Source organism: Amblyomma americanum, chromosome 3 (genome assembly GCF_052857255.1).
Source record: "Amblyomma americanum isolate KBUSLIRL-KWMA chromosome 3, ASM5285725v1, whole genome shotgun sequence".
In the NCBI taxonomy this organism is placed as follows: domain Eukaryota; kingdom Metazoa; phylum Arthropoda; class Arachnida; order Ixodida; family Ixodidae; genus Amblyomma; species Amblyomma americanum.
Window position 1 is genome coordinate 205,062,223 of NC_135499.1, and position 16,388 is coordinate 205,078,610.

The window sequence follows — 16,388 nt, forward strand, 5'->3', positions numbered from 1 at the left end:
GTAATCGACAGTTAATCAAGACGCTGCTCGTTGGCGTTTTGTACTAATGCGGCTGTGAGATGATGTTTTTCCCTGTCGTGCATACTGCGCACTGGCCCAGCCCCAATCACTGATTTCTGCGATGGTTTTCAGGAGCCTGCGATTTCTTGATCTTTCGCCATTCACAACTCAGTCGCTGTTAGGACACTAACGCAACATGGTGCTGAACAAGGGAAACTTAACCATCAAGGTTAATGCCAAGGAAATAATTCTGTTAAAACACGTGTGCGCTATATGACGCAATTTCACCTGAGAAATCAAGCATATTGAAAGGCACGTAATAACTCAAAGTAGGCTGGTCTGGCTTTCTGACGTTTCTTTTTCTTTTTAAATGCGCAAAGCTTCTTCCAATTTTAGCTTTCGGGCCAGCGCCAGGAGAGTTAAGAAGTCAGAAAAGAAACAAAGCAATCAGTGTATGTGCTACTGAAATGAAAATCCAAAGCCAGAGGTCGAGCCAGAATCTGGAAACATTTGCGACCTACCGTAATGAGCACAGAACGGTAACATTTCTCAATTGATTCCTAATTTGCTAATCATAATAGTTATTTGGCCAAACTTCATTTTATGTGAGCTTGGAAATGTCCTATATAATGTTTCTGGCGAATTCAAATATTGCTGTGCTGTGCGCCGCCACAAACCAATACTAATATGAGTTGGAGTCACTGTCCTCCCAAGTCGCTAAGCGCGCCCAGCCTAGGCTATCGAACGGCATAGAGGCTGAGTTATCTGGAATACCCGCAAGGGTGGCTGCGTAAATGACCGTAAAAAAAAAGCTCTTGGATGAAATCAGGAAGGAATAAAAAAAGCAAAAACGGTCAGGGTAGCTGAGCTCAAACAATTCAACATGCAGCTCTGCTTTTAACACTACCGGCTCAAACGTCCGAAGCAGATTCTACGCCAGGGATTTACGACGTCCATAGAGTCTGGTACATTGGCATAGTCTGCATGTTGCGCATGCCTTGCTTCCGTCGCTTACAAAGGTATACTATATTCGCTTTACAAACTCGGTGCTCTGTTTCTGTCACAAGGAAGTAGATTGCCCTAAATTCTTGCGTCGTCATTGAGGAAATAAAAAGCGAGAAGAGACGCACCAGAAACTTTCCATGGAACATTGTGTATATATAATTACTTTTTTTCATAGCAGCCTGCTGTCATTATTGCGTTTTTAGAGTTTGCTTTTCGTGGTATTTATGTATAACTACCCTTGTCGTACTGGCGTCTGAAAAGTCGTTAGGTCCGAAGCATGTTGCGACGCAAAAGATGTAAATCGGCAATGCCAGGTAACAATGTCTGAAGTGCGTAATGTAGCACAAAATATATGGAAGATTTGATAACGGTTAGACAGCGGGTGAAAGAATACTATGATTTTAAAAATGTCACTTAGAAAGCGTACACCAAGTCATTCATAACTAGAGGCATTGGTCCTTGGAATTAAATAAGGGGATGGCGTCACGTGGTGGAGATGCGTGACTCCGCTTTAAACGCGGAGAACCAGAAAAGGAAAAGGAACCTTAAAGGACAATATACCCCTAATTTCTGCTTGTTAATTTTCTTCCTTCAAGTGGTGCGTTAGACATTAGAATACATGGATCACCGCGTCGTATTAATCAACAACCGCTAAGTAATTTATAATTGAATTTCTTCTCAGGCTGTTTAGGTGTTGGTTTCGCCAACCAAATGATAGCACGAAGAAAAAAAGATGATATAAGTGCTGATATGTTGTTTGCTGACATGGATCACCGCGTCGTATTAATCAACAACCGCTAAGTAATTTATAATTGAATTTCTTCTCAGGCTGTTTAGGTGTTGGTTTCGCCAACCAAATGATAGCACGAAGAAAAAAAGATGATATAAGTGCTGATATGTTGTTTGCTGCCATTAAGCTCTTGAAGCGGGCTAGTTGAAGTGTTTTAGTGAATTTATAAAACGTATCGGAGTTTCTATTGCACCTTTTTTTGTGCCTCGCTTGATATAAGTTTCAGCTACATGTTACGGCCATCGTACGGCTGATGAAATCAAAACATAATGACAGAAGAAATAAAATTATAAACTGCTTAATGGTCGTAGGCGAACTCCACGCGGTGATCCATGTATTCCAATGTCTAACACATCATGCGAAAGAAGAAAATACGCCACTAAAATTAGGTGCCTATAGTCCTTTAATAGGAATAATTTTCTCGCAGCTTTAGAATCTGAACGAGACAGACGAGTGCCAAAACATGGTACTGTAAAGACCAGTATTTTTGAATGCAGCTCAAAATAAATATTACCAAAAATGAGTCGCTCAATAATTGAAAAGATCTCTGCATTTATTACAGGCGCACGCTAATGTTTGTATGACTAAATCATTTGGTTGGCGACATGAGATGGTCAACAGTGGTGAGAAAATATTTTTGCAATCTATTGGGCTTCCACGGAATACGCTGCATTACTCTAGTTTTATCATGCCGCGTTTAATCAGCTTTATTGTTGGAGTTTTTGGCGCCTTTCTTCTACTTTTAGACCAGTGCCAGCTCTTAAGAGCATTCTCTCTGACGACTAAACGCCGGGCGACCATCACGCGCTATCGATCTGTAGACCCGCGTACTTTTCAAGCGCTAGCCTTGATATCAATTTGTGCTCAGCGTCAACACAAAAAATATTCCCACGACACGTATACCCATTTTGATATGGCTGCTAAAGCATGACGACCACAGGGGAATAAGCTGTCTTAGATCAATATCAACGCTGACAGCAACTGCAGCGTCGGAAATGAGGCAACACACATGGTGAACACGCTTGATAGAAACGTTGCGCAATGCGCGTCCGCATCCAACCTGGAATGGCGTTATCTCCCTCAGACTGTACTATTGTCTGCCGGCTCCTGAAAACCCTTTGTGTTCGAACTACAATGAACGTGGATTTCTTCTTTCAGCTAGATAGTCGTTGAGAGGACGCGCGACCAATCTCACACGTCCGTTTTTTCTCCTCAAGCTTGTACAGATGCCGTTAGACGGGCTCCACGAACTGAACATTGTTGCTGGCTGTAGAGGGAGGATTGAGCAACACCGGGTGTTAAGCCGGCGTGATGCTGGGGCCCCTTGTGAAGTTTTTATTGGAGGCCTCGGAATTCTGCAATGCGGCGGCTATACTTCTTCGCCATGATACCCTTGGCCTCCTTATGAAATGTAGGGGCGGGCTTCATAAAAATAAATCTACTCCCCTCCCAGCCCATTTCTCTCGAGAGGGTACTAAAGCGTAACGGCGCAGTTAAGCCAGCGGGCCGTGCGCTCTTTTCTGCGCTCGCTAGCTTGGCCGGCCTGGCATGTCTGGTTCGCGACCGTGTTGTTACATCGCTGTTGCTTTGCTACGCTCCAGGTTGACCTCTACGCTTAGGGCATCGCCGAGATGTATGTGTCGAGTGACGTGGAAGCACTTGCTTCTTCTGGGTCCTTATTGCGTCCTTGCAGGCGTATACAGATCAGCTCCGTGGGGAGCAAGAACGAATGAGCTTGAGCGCCCCCCTGATATGCTAGCACAAATATAACAAAGCGTTTTACCTGCGAAACGGCCGAAATCAGGGACGTCTCGCCAACATCCGTAGAATGACGTAACGTTCGGCGTTCCTGCCAAACGTTGGGTGAGGACGTCAACACGATAGCCCATTTTGTTGCTGAAGGGCCTCACGTCAATGCTGCAACGCTCGAATCGCTTTCAGAGAGAGAATGCGATATTGCGACACTGTGCCTACTCCAAATCCTGTTTTTCTTCTTGAAAGGTCACCGAAACGAATATTGCATAGGCGGGCAGCCAAAAAATACGATTCGGAAGCCTACCAAAGCCGTCAATTCTTTGCATATGCACAATGCACTATGTTCCACAGAGATATGCCCGGGCTGCTTATGCACGGCATATTTTTTTCGAACAACGCTTCCTTTTAGAGTTTCGCACGCTTGACTGGACTGCATAAGAGCGAGAACCAGTTCCGCTAAAAATTTTTGTTGCTAAAAATGCGAGAAATCGGCGTAGTTGTGTGTTAATGATGGTAGCAAGCGCTCAATTTTTCAGGAAGAAATTAAGTTCGCAACAAACAAGCAAAACAAACGAAAAATACATCGATGTGTTGATAAGCTTGTGAGAATTGTGATATCAATCTTTCTAAATAGGTATTATGTGTCAAACATGCGGAGCTTGTGTCCTTTTGTGTAAAAGAAAAACCTGCATCACCCATTAAAATCAGCAGCCAATTCACGCCCTCTGTGGTGTATCTTCGTTTTTTTTTTAGTCCGTATTAAGCTTATCGCGTTGCTAGCATTATTATAGCCGCTCTCGTGCCTTTCCTATGAAGTGTGGTCTCTGAGATGTACTTCCTCTAAACCTTTTTCGCACACAGAAGCTGGCTGCAGTAATTACTTCGGATCCATCGAAACACGGAGACGCAAAGGCACGACGATTGTTCCAGGACACAGGACACGGAGTGAGCTTCATGCTATTCCCGGGTTCGAACGCGAACGCGGCAGCTGCGTTTTTATGGAGGCAAACCGCAAGGCGTCCGTGTGCTGTGCGATGTCAGTGCACGTTATAGATCCCCAGGTGGTCGAAATTATTCCGGAGCCCTCCACTACGCCACCTCTTTCTTCCTTTCTACTTTCACTCTCTCCTTTATCCTTTCCCTTACGGTGCAGTTCAGGTGTCTAACGATATATGAGACAGATACTGTGCCACTTCCTTTCCCCAAAAATCAATTATTAATATTATTATTTATGCTATTCTATGCGACAATGTAGTGTGGTGGCTGGAGCGCAAACGCACAATTGCACCCGGTTAAAGACGCAAGAAGTGGTGCAGATCGATCGACGCGTTACTTTCCTTGGTACAAAACGCAGTGATATCATTCTGAGAAGTGTCTCTCGTGGTCACAGGTGGCAAGACAAGACTTGCGCCACCTGAGCCTGTTTGCGTCATTTCTAAATGGCGCCGTTCTCTACTCACGCATTTACGTACAAGGCGAAATCCGCGGAGGCTTTCCAGGAATCCTTCAGATCCCTGGAACCGTTCCTCTAAGCCGCAGCTCAAATGCGACTTGAGCAGGCGCACTTAGACCCCTATAAACAGGCTCTTCCACTGTGCTCGCTTGAAGCGCGCAACGCCGAGTGAGGTTGTCTTAACGCGGCTAAGTACTAAGCGTTCTACCGATGCATAACACCCTCGCAAAACTTTGTTCTTTAGGAATCACTGAATTGTGTTAGTTCGCTAAAAGAACGCGGAGGTGTTTACGTTCTGTGGCTGTCACGGCAAGCTCCTTCTCTCACGAAGGCTGCCTACAAAGAACTATCTGGGGACTGTGGGCGCACTGAACGAGCCAACATATCATTTTGAAGCCGCAGACTGTTAGAAGGACTTGTATGCATATTTAGCGTCGATATATATTTTGTTTTTAATGCTCTTGTGGTCATAGAAGGAAATATGAGCTTTACAGTGCATATCGCGTGCTGTGCTTAAAAATAAACCTGTACTGTTATATATTCTCTATTTTTACGCAACGCATGCCAGGGAAAGCTGTGGGTTATCTGCGGCTGGGATGAGGCGGGAAGGAAGGCGAATATGAAAGAAGCGGTAAAATTGTTTATAAAGTGTAATATACGTGATGCACTTTGGGCATCTTTAACTGGAAATTGGAGCGTGCAAAGTTTAGTCCACTTAACGTGCGAATGTTCTTAGCATTCTATAGGTGCATGGTACCAGCCATGAATATAATTTTCAGCGGGTTTGAAACTCACCTCGACTTACTACGGCCGCCGAGAGTAACTTCAGAGGCGGGTAGGAGGTAGCATGCAAATGGTCAGTTCGGATTGGTTCTAGGAACTTTATCATAAGCAGCTGCCATTTATCGCTACGATTTTCTAGTTGACAATATGCGATGAGTCATGTGACGACGAGGATGGGCAGTGTGAGTTTGCAGCATAATGGCCATTTTATACGGACAACTACCAAAAAATCTTTTTTTTTTTGCGGGGGGGGGGGGGGGGGGGGGGGTGGACGATGCTATTTAGGTGGGATATTAATTAAACTTACGGTAGGGCTTGAAATAAAAACAATTGTGAATATCAACAAAGGTTTATTTATAGCACTTTGAATGTACCGCCCATGTCAATATTGCCACAGTCCCAATCAATCCAGTGGCGCCACACCACGGCCGAACTGTTTTAGATGGGATTTGCCATGCCTTGCGAGCTCGAGGGGCTCGAGGTTTTTGTCATCTTCCTCCCTCGCTCGAGCTCCCTGCTGGCTTGCACGCCCAGAACGTCTAATTAAACCTGGTTTTGAGTGCTTCGACCGTTTATAGGTGACAATATCAACAAGTCAACATGATTTTTTCTTAGCCATATAGAAGTGCATTTGTGGGATTCCTCAAGCTTTAAATATGTATCATATCAGGAGAAGCCTGGCTCATTCCTTTGAGGACCTTTTGGTCTTGAGCGATATCTTACCTATCACTATACCGGTGAGCATCACACCATGTTGCCACGGTTACTTTCGGCTAAAGAGGTCCGTCTATCACCTACTTCTCCACATGGTTCCCGTGCAGACAGAGGCACTTGTACCGGTGCACGTGCTTTCCAAGACCGTCTGCGAGGAATGTTGCCGGCTCTGTTTTTAGGCATTGCTATTACCATTTAGGCACCCACCGGACAGATGGTATCCAAAGTTTAGTGCCACGATGCTGTATATGGTTATTTGATTTTTCCGGTAACTCACGATATAACTGAGAAATCGTTAACCTGCGCCTCTTTTGAAACAGTTTATTCACACAAATCGCACGCTGTCCTGCCACAGACATCAATCTTCTCCGCCCATCTTCATCGTGAAGGTCTGTTTTGCCTTTCTTAAAAATTTCCTGCACTATTTTCGCACATTGCAGTCACTGACGCAGTACCTGTCGTACACGCGGTTCGATCCGCTGTAGTACGAAGCTCGGCATGTGAAAGTCAGATAACCCTGCACAACTCGTGCATGGCGGCGTTCTCGACTGTCGAGGCCATCTCTACACTCTCCCAGCGAAGCTCCAACTGATGCATCGGCTGTGACAAAAATGAGAGCAAAGACGCAAGGGATGCCGACCATTCTTACGTAGCTTTTAGTCTTCAGTCATGTCTCACATGCTTTGCGGTGACGCCATCAAATGTTGAAAGAAAAACTAAATATCCTTCGTTTGTGAGCTGAGTCTTTGAAAAATCTGTAATTACGCGACAATATCCAGGTTTTCACAGCATGTAGAAAGCCTTTAGAATGTCCAGGCCTCGCTTAATGGCGTTAATGGTCAGTAGATAGCAGTAATCTCCACAGCGTTGAACCTTGATATGAAAAAAAAAACGTCAAAAATCCAATATAAGTAATTTTAGGTCATGAGGCCAAGAGTAAAGGAAGGTTCAAATTTTCCGCAACTAATGGAAATCGCACTGCCAATCCACTCAGTAAACGCTCGCACCCGCGTGCGCTTACGACAATGAACGAAGCTACCAATATTTCTTGCACCTTAACGTCCTTGTTAAGATTCGCTCAAAAAAGAAAAAGCTTTTAATCGACAACACTTAAGTGTGCAAATATGGAAATCAGCATTAGTTCTTTTGTGGGCGAACATAAACTGCACTTGTATTAAATGGCTCTCACAACTCTTGGCCTTGCTTTCCATATTTGCTATCCTGGTGAGCTTTAGGACCGGGACAACTAAAACGTTTTCTTCTGAAACTCAAAGCAGCCTTCAGATAATGAGTGCCCAGCCGCCTTCCTTCTCTTTCTCGTCGCAGCATTAATGCGGGGGTTTTGACCTCGGCCGTCTAAAGAAACACCGACAAAAAGAGAGGCAGGAAAACATTTACATTTCGAGGCTGCTCACTTCAAAGGGATAGATGGAAATAATATTTATGCCTTATTCTCTTTTCGTAAGACTCAGAACGTGTCTTTCTACTTATTTTTTCACGTCGTCTTCAAACATCATCAGAAAAAAGGCCTCCAATTTTCTTTTTAAAGCGGCAAGGCAGCAACAGCCAGCCGCGATGTGAATGGAAGGGGGAAAAAAAAAAGTAAGTGAGGCAGAGCAGCAGTGTTCCCAAGAGGGGGGGGGGGGGGTAAAAGCGGCTCTTCCGTTTCGGTCGTTGCTTATTTCGCCTCTCTTCTGATTCGTCGTTTGTTTTCAGGTTGTGCGCCGGTATTATTTCCTTGCTCTACTCAGGGGCCCCGTGGGTGATCAACTTTTTAAATCGAAAGGAAGTTCATTAGGGCTCCTCCAACTGCCTGGCATCGGGTCCCGGCGCTTTTCTGAGTAGCTCTGCTGCCGGCAAAAAGTCTCCCTCGAACACGACCAAAGTGTCTGCTCCCCTCGACGGACGGGCACTTCCGCCGGGTGGAGGGCATAACATCCGCCGAGGTGTATGAGTGCAGTAGAGGGAGCAGTGTTTGCGGGCCTTAAGGAAGCAGGGGAAGCAGATGCTGGGAGGACATTACTCTTCCTGGCCAGGCCAGTCGCGGCGCTTTGTTTTGTTCCACGTATTTAGGGCATCGCGTTGGGGGTGGTGGTATTTTAACATAAAATACGGACATTCTTCCTCACCTGCTCACAGCTTTAGAGCGGCGATGAAAAGAGATGTCTGAAGCTTTCATAAACAGACAGCATTTGAAAAACTGAACGCATTTTTGCTAGAGGAGAAAGGATGCGGCTAGAAAAGATGTTGCTTTTAGTCCAGCTTGACCTGATTCTGCAAGAGCAGTTTAGTGCTAGTAGTGATGATTCTAGTTTGCAATTGAAAATTTGAGAAGTATAAAGGGTGGTGGTGGTAGCTTCTGTTAGTACATTTAATGCTTCTCAGTTAACACGTACAGGCCATGCTGTAGATCTACTAACAGCGTAGGAGAAAGAAAAACCGCGTGCCTTGGTAATAGAACTCTAATTCACAGACAATGATGCAATAATTCAGTGGGAGCTAGATGAGTACAACTTGCGGTTTAGGATCTATTAGTTGTCAGGGCATCAAAAAAAAAACAGGATAGCAAAAACAGATTTGTCATTTATGTTCTGAAGAGATCCTGAAGGCGAATTACTCGAGACTGCAGTGTTCCGTATTAATATATCTTCACTTCTGCGACACTTAGATTTGCTTTTGTTTTTGCATCGCATAAAATATGTGCGGCTGTTTTCTAAATTTTGTGCATTCATTTTAAAGAAGTGTCATGCAGCACTTTGACGAGAAATTTTAATCTGTTGGATAGAACATTAAGTTCCCAAGTGCCATTTTTCCATCAGAGGCCTGGGGCCGTATTCTGTAAGCTGTACACTTTCTATTACCCGTTTCGAGACCACTTGACACTCTGTGATTGGTCGCAGATAGTCCGGTGGCTTTCAAGCGTTTATGGGAAGCGATCCGGTCACTGGGTGGTTGCCTACCTGGCCTCACCATTGGCTGCATATCGAAGTCAATCACGCCCACTAGCTGCCATTGGTTGAAATATGCAGCAGATTGCAGCTAGTGGCCATGTCCGGCCGCATGCTGTTGACAGAGCACTGCGATGCATCTAACCACTGGCTGCACATCGCAGTTAACGGCAGCCAATGGTGGAGTCCGATCGCCAACTACCCAATAGTGTTGCTTCCACGGACGCTTGAAAACCGCTATTATTTGTGAGTGACCAATGACAAGAGGACCAACTGGATTGAAAATGAACAGCGAAAAATGAATATCCTGAAAAGGTCCTGGCAGTTGAAGCCTCAGCATTAGTTGCCATGGCATAAATAATCTTCTTGAAATGTCAACATAGATGCCATCCTTATAACTTCACTCCAAGGGCTACAGATGTTTCGCCACACCACGGCGGTTTTAATAGGCGATGTGCTCCGGGGGTGCGAAATTTTATCAAATGTGACCCTAAATATATAAAAAACGGTAGTACCGAATAGCTTTCTTCCAAATTCGTGCTCACGTGTACAATGCATACCCACTATGTCAAGACCGAAAGCCTGCTAAAGCCTCTAAATACTATATAGCATGTCTGCCGACTTCGCTTTGCGCGCAATATCTAGTTTAGTGGGCTGAAAGAATAGGATAGTCGTTTTATAATTTTTATTTATTGCATGCTGTTTTATGTGATTCTAGCGGGCGATATGTACCAGAAGATCAAACCTGTCGGTGAAGTTACCTCGAGAAAAATAACTTTCAGATTCATCAGGCTGCAGTAAATGTGCGAAAAGTTTGCGAGCACTGCACAAGGCCACAACCCAAGCATGCAGTCACCTTTTTTGGGGACAACAAAGCGCGGCTTACTTACCTGCCCAGCCCTTAGGTCATAGAAGCACCATCTTTGTCGGATAACCAGAGCAGAGCGTCGCATCTTCTTATGAAATCTTCAGACATACACGTGACTCTCCCGAACACAGCAAAAGAGAAATTGCTTAGAGCTCTTCGCCACGGCTTTTCGTCCTTGCTCTTTCACGAGTACCTAAATGTCAGCCTATTTATTTTTTTGGCATTTGTCAACGACAGATGCCTTAGTGGGAAAGCGGCCTTACCATACAGTTAACTCTGTTCGATATTCTTTGTACCTACCTGAAATGAAAGAGGCGAGCTCTGCCGTCCTGTTCACTGTGTTTGACACTCTTTGTGCGCACACACGTGCCCCGTGTGCTTACAAATGCCAGCCATTCGCCATAAACACTTGAGTGCATTTACGCCACCATGCTACGGCGTCTCTGGGAAAGGAAGCAACACCTCCTAATGGGTTGCAGACTTTTCATTGTACTCCTAAGATTCAATTTCTGTTTTTCAGACGGCATTTATCGACGCTGAGAACAATATCTGCCAAGCCGAAGGCTTGAAAAGGATAAAACGTGACCGCGAGATGCGGTCGTGATACGGTCGTACACGCAGCTGTTTGTCTTTTTTTTCACAGCACCACTTCACACGATTCAGTAGAACACACACGCAATTCGACGGCCTCTCACATTGCCTGAGCTGTCCAAGGCCCATAGTTGGAGAGATACGTATTGGCCGAGCGAAAGCGTAGCTTGCAAAACGGACAATCCGAATTGCACTGTTTTGTAATAGGCAGTCGTTACGAGATGCGTGGCCGAAAGGGGAAGGCGCGAGGGTGCCAATAAACGCTCTGCAGACAGGGCAGGGCCCCAGACGTGTCCCAACTCTAGAAAGAGAGGGTGAGAGTAGCAAGCCTTGCTGACCTCCTCGCCCGGCGTCAACCACGCAATAGGGACCCGATTCTCGGCGGCACGCCGCACTTCTGCACTTGGGATCGGCGTGTCGAATGCCGCCCCATCACAGCGCCAGATGTCAGCTATTGCTGAGCTGCATTTTTCTCGGTATCCGCGAGAACACAGGGCCGAAGAGGAGATGTTGGGTTGCGGAGGCGGTACAGGAAGGAGGTGTGGGAGGCATCGAGTTCGTGCAGCTGGCGGCATGGTTGAGACTTGCGCAATGCGAGGTGCCTGGTTTGGAGAGAGAGAGAGAGAGAGAGAGAGAGAGAAAGGACAAAAACAGGCGGACAGCTGAGAACGCAAAGCAAAGGTGTGAAAGATCAAAAATGCTTATGCCGCCCACCATAGCGCGCGTGACTTTTCTACTAGTAGGCGTATCCGAAAGCACAGTGTTTTTCATAAGACGCGGTTTTGTGTTCTGCGATGTTTCGCAATACTGTAGACCGTTTTTTGTTCCTAGCGCTGCTTGTCGTGCAATTGCGAGCTTGAGACATGACTTCAGCAATTTCGAATTATACGAGCTGTAACCCGAGCTGTAACCAATGAACATGATCATAAATGCAAGATGTGCAGCGCTACTATGGCTCTGTGCCAAGTATGGCAACCGAGAGAATATGCACGTGTGTAAAATTTGAACAAAGAAAGACATGCATTAAAATTGGTTTCGCCATACGATGTCGCAATGAAACAAGTCTTAAGCAGAAACAATGGCGTATGACAGTTTCGAAATGAGCTTTCAGAATAAGACAATAGTGGCTTCGTAATGTGAACAATAGGCATCTCCTTTATTAAATCAGATTCGTTTCCAACCTGTGCCACTGGTAAAATGAAGAGGTCTCGTAGAGACTCGCCAGTGAAACGCCATTCAATAACTCATGATACTAGATTCTCATAAACTGCCACAGAGTCCGCGTTTGACCGTGCTGCAAAAAACAGAAACTTGATTTAGAATTAGAGAGGAATATGTAGACATGGATACAGCCAACAGTTCGCACATTTTTCTTCCCATTCCGGACTAGGAGCAACAATTCCCCAAACCTGCGTTGTTTTTCAGAATTGCACGATCTAAAATGCCATTGGTTTGCTGCGTCATTAATATCATTTTCTTTCTAGTGCGGAAGCAGTTTAACTTCTTTTTCCAGCCTCAAACCGCAGGATTTAAAGCATTCTTCTTCACATACATGATGAAGCTGTGACTTTTTGCTTTGGGTTGGTTGTTCCGCTTTAATTTAACTCAAATTATTGATTCGTTTTGTCGAAGCAAAATTTATTAAGTACCACAACTCTCAACTCTGGCGCTTTTGGACACTTCTGTCAATAGAGGCTCTTTCAAACGATCATGACCCTGTAATACCGTTCCTTGTAAATTGAGTGCTCCGAATAAAAAGAAACTGTGCATAATTAATGGGCGCTTGCGCGTAGAGTCGTCAATAACAGAAAGTCGCCAGAAGAAAAGCATTAAAAATTATCACGGTCCTCTGTCGGCTCCCCAGTGGTTAGGTTTCAAAGCAAAGCCAGCCGTGCTCTCTAACTTGCGAGCAAGCCAACGCTCGGAATCCCTATTAGTTCTCTATCGATTTTAATAAAGCAGAGACAAATGACGCCGCAAGTAAGTTTTAATGAAGTCCTACGTGTTTGGGAGACTGAAATGTGCATTTAATTGCGAACGCTTGCTCAATACTTTTCATGTTTTGGGTTTATTCCTGTGCAGCCTTTATCAAGTTTCAATATTGTCTTTATGCGCAGACGCATGCAGTGGCCCATGTTCAGCGCCTGCCTTGTCTGCACTTGTCTGCACTATGCAAGATTAACAACGGCGAAAAAATTCTTGTTCAGCAGGCAGCTAAGTAAGCGTCTTTTTCAGAAACTTCAAACGTCGAGATGCTTATAGGATTAATTGAATGTTGATTATGAGGTAAATATTCAGACCGCTGTGCTATGAGAAATAAAATATTCCTTCGTGTGACCAGTATTTCACTGTTACAGTGTACGCTACAGCTGCTATATGTATTAATGTCTCGATCAACCGATGAGGGCTTGTGGCGCTAGAGAATAAGGCGCATGAAATCGGAGTAAAAACTTTAGTGAAGCACAATTTCCACATAGGAGGTTTGTCTGTATGTGTTTCCACAAGGGGCCGTGGCCGATCTTGCAAGGCTGTCAGGGTAAGTGACCCACTCGTTCTAGCTCCCAGATCGGAGTTTCTTTAGCACGGCTTCATCTGGTGCAGGAGCCGAGAGATGAGAAGCGCTAAATATATTGGCGGCATCATGCACGAAATTAGTCAGATAGGTTGCAATGTATAAAATTTGCAATGAGTTCACTAAAAGAATCGGGTGTAGCACTACGCACTACATTGGGTGTAATGCTAACCTTTCTTGCACGAACACTTTTTTTTCATTGCGTTAGCATTATAACCCCCATGTTAGAAAAATTTGTCCGTCCTTCTGTCCGTCTGGAGCCTCGCTAGGCAGATGACAATGTAGACTGAGTGAAATTAGCCTCTACATTTTCATAGGAGAGGAAAGAAGAAGAGAGGAGGAGACAACGGGTTGCGAATGGGAGAGAGTGGAGAGGGGACAGGGTGAGTCATGCTGTCTTTGTTGGATTGGATCGGGAGACTGCGGCAAGGAACGGCGTGTCACACGGTGACTGACGGGCTCGATCTCACCACCGGGTCACATGGTCTCAACGACTCCGCAGCAGCGGCTGTTCGTGTGAGGAGAGCACAGATGCTAACGCTTATTGTGTCGCATCGATAGCATTTATGCGGCGAAACAAATGCTGTTCTCGACAGGACCAAAGCTTAGAAAGGCGATCAAGCGTATACAATGCGAAGGAGCTTACACACTTTCTTCCGCAATTATGACGGCGCGACCTTTGAACATCAACCCAAGTTCCAACTCCACTAACGCCCAGGGCCTGGCATACGCGTAGTTAAAATAAGGTGAGAAATTTTTTTTTTGTCGTGAGAAGGCCTTGCTGTATCCTTGATTCGTGGTGCTCTTGCACTTTATGTTTTTTTTTCATAATTTAAGTTTTTTTTTTGCATAACCCTTCGCGATAGAAAACAGTGTAGACTATAGAAAACGCAAAAACCCCGTTGTACGAAGTTGCACAGACATGGACTTGTTTGGACATGTCAAAAGGTAAATTGTTTTTAGCGCCAAGAAAAAAAAAACGAAGTAGACACAAAAATAAGATTTCTGTCACGATAAAACTCACTGCTTACAAACACTAGCTCTGTAGTACTAAGCAGTACTGCATGCCGCTGCAGGAGAGCTGCAAAAATGCCTCGTCTTCCAGCGATGGCTTCGGCTGCTTTGCTTCACTGGTGTTGCCAAAGTTTGTGATTATGTTAAAGTTATACCACCTTTCTAACAGCGCTTGTAGGTCAAGGTTGTTGCGTTCCAGAACCATTAATTTTTTCTCTACACGTGTCTCCCAAATTACAGTTGAAGATGGAGACATAGCACCGAGACATGTGTTTCTCTTATGAAAGAATGCATGTCGTGTTCTCAAAAATTGAAAAAGGAAATATAATGTTGGCACGTCAAGTGTTAAACGTAATATTCCTGCCGGCTCACCTTTTTTGCTCACCGGTTCTCTGCTTAGCGAGGCGGTTTTTTCTGCATGTGAGCGCACTTCGAAGGGATGAAGGAACGACGTTTTCATAATGATACCAGATTGAAATAGAGAAAAAAGAAAGGCTACAAATGCGAAGAACCTCTTGCATCAGTCTAGAAAATCTTTCGTCCGCACCCTCATAAGGAATCCTTTGAAATGAAGTTTGTGACGGATGAAAGCCCACTGCATGATTCCGAAATCCTTCCGTGGTTAAGCAGCGGACTTTTGGTGCAAACCGACTTAGTCTCGCATGGACAAACTCATGCGCACTATATGTGAATTTCTAGTTGTATACTTTTTGCTGGAACATGGATCATTTTAATCGTTACGTGACATTTTCTATTGCCGAAAGTGACAGCCATAATGTACACTCGGCCTGACACTTTGAAGGTGATCATCACGATTGGCTGCTTTTTCGTTAAGTTTCTTCATGGCAAAGAAAAGCCTGTCCATAATGTCGTCGCTCTGCCACATTCTATTGCTTAAGACGTCTTGAAGGGCCAGTTGATTACGATGCATCATGAAGCTAACAGCGCGAACTTACACGCACACACACAGCAGGACAAATCAACAGAAGAACATAGCGCTGTGTTTGCCTCTTTCTTCGTCCTGCTGTGTTCGTCTCAGTTCATGCTGTTAACTTTATGATCTAATAATATCTAAACATTATGTTATGCCTTGTAAGGAAATGAAGGCAAGCTTACTGCTAGAATTCTGTGGTTACGTAACTGCGTATTGCACGTGGCGAATTTAACATATCGCTGACATTAGGTTCGCCGTCAGTTACACGTCTCTGGCGCAGACCGACAGATACGGATATCCATTGAGGGGTGTGCTGTCACGGCAAGGTTTGAAGCCATCTTGTTATTTAGTAGCTATATAACTCTGACAGCCCGATAAGGCCACTTTCTCAGGGGCAGGCGGCGAGAGCATTATACCGGGTGTTTTGCCTAAAACTGTACAATTTTTAAAAATAGGCTTTTTGAGTTAGAAGACAGCTTTTGTCGGCATAGCATTGTCAGCGGTGCAGTACGTCAGAATACAGCTAATACGTGCTATCTAGCTGGCTGCTTAACTAATATTGAATAGTTATATTTTAGTTATTAATGTTAGGCTTCTTAATTATTAAGGGGCGTGTAGTCCACCGTAAATAATGTCTATATTCGTATTTAGAATTTCGAAAGCGCGGTTACCCTCGGCACAGTGGCCCAACAAATCTGCTTGTTCTCCTGTCACCTTTCCTGCGGTTGCTAAATAAACTGCGACTGATTGAATGATTGATTGATCGATTGTTCGATTGGATCCAGGTGGGCTTTTTCCACTTGCGCCTTGAAATGGGCACTCTCGCACTCATCGAATGAGGAGGATGGGGCGTCGCACAAATTATAAGCAGCGCTTGCGAAAACTCGATAGATTGGCGTTGAGCTTGTCTGTCGAGTAAAACCAGTTGTCGGGTTCACGTAAACGCTGTCTTGTCGCGTAA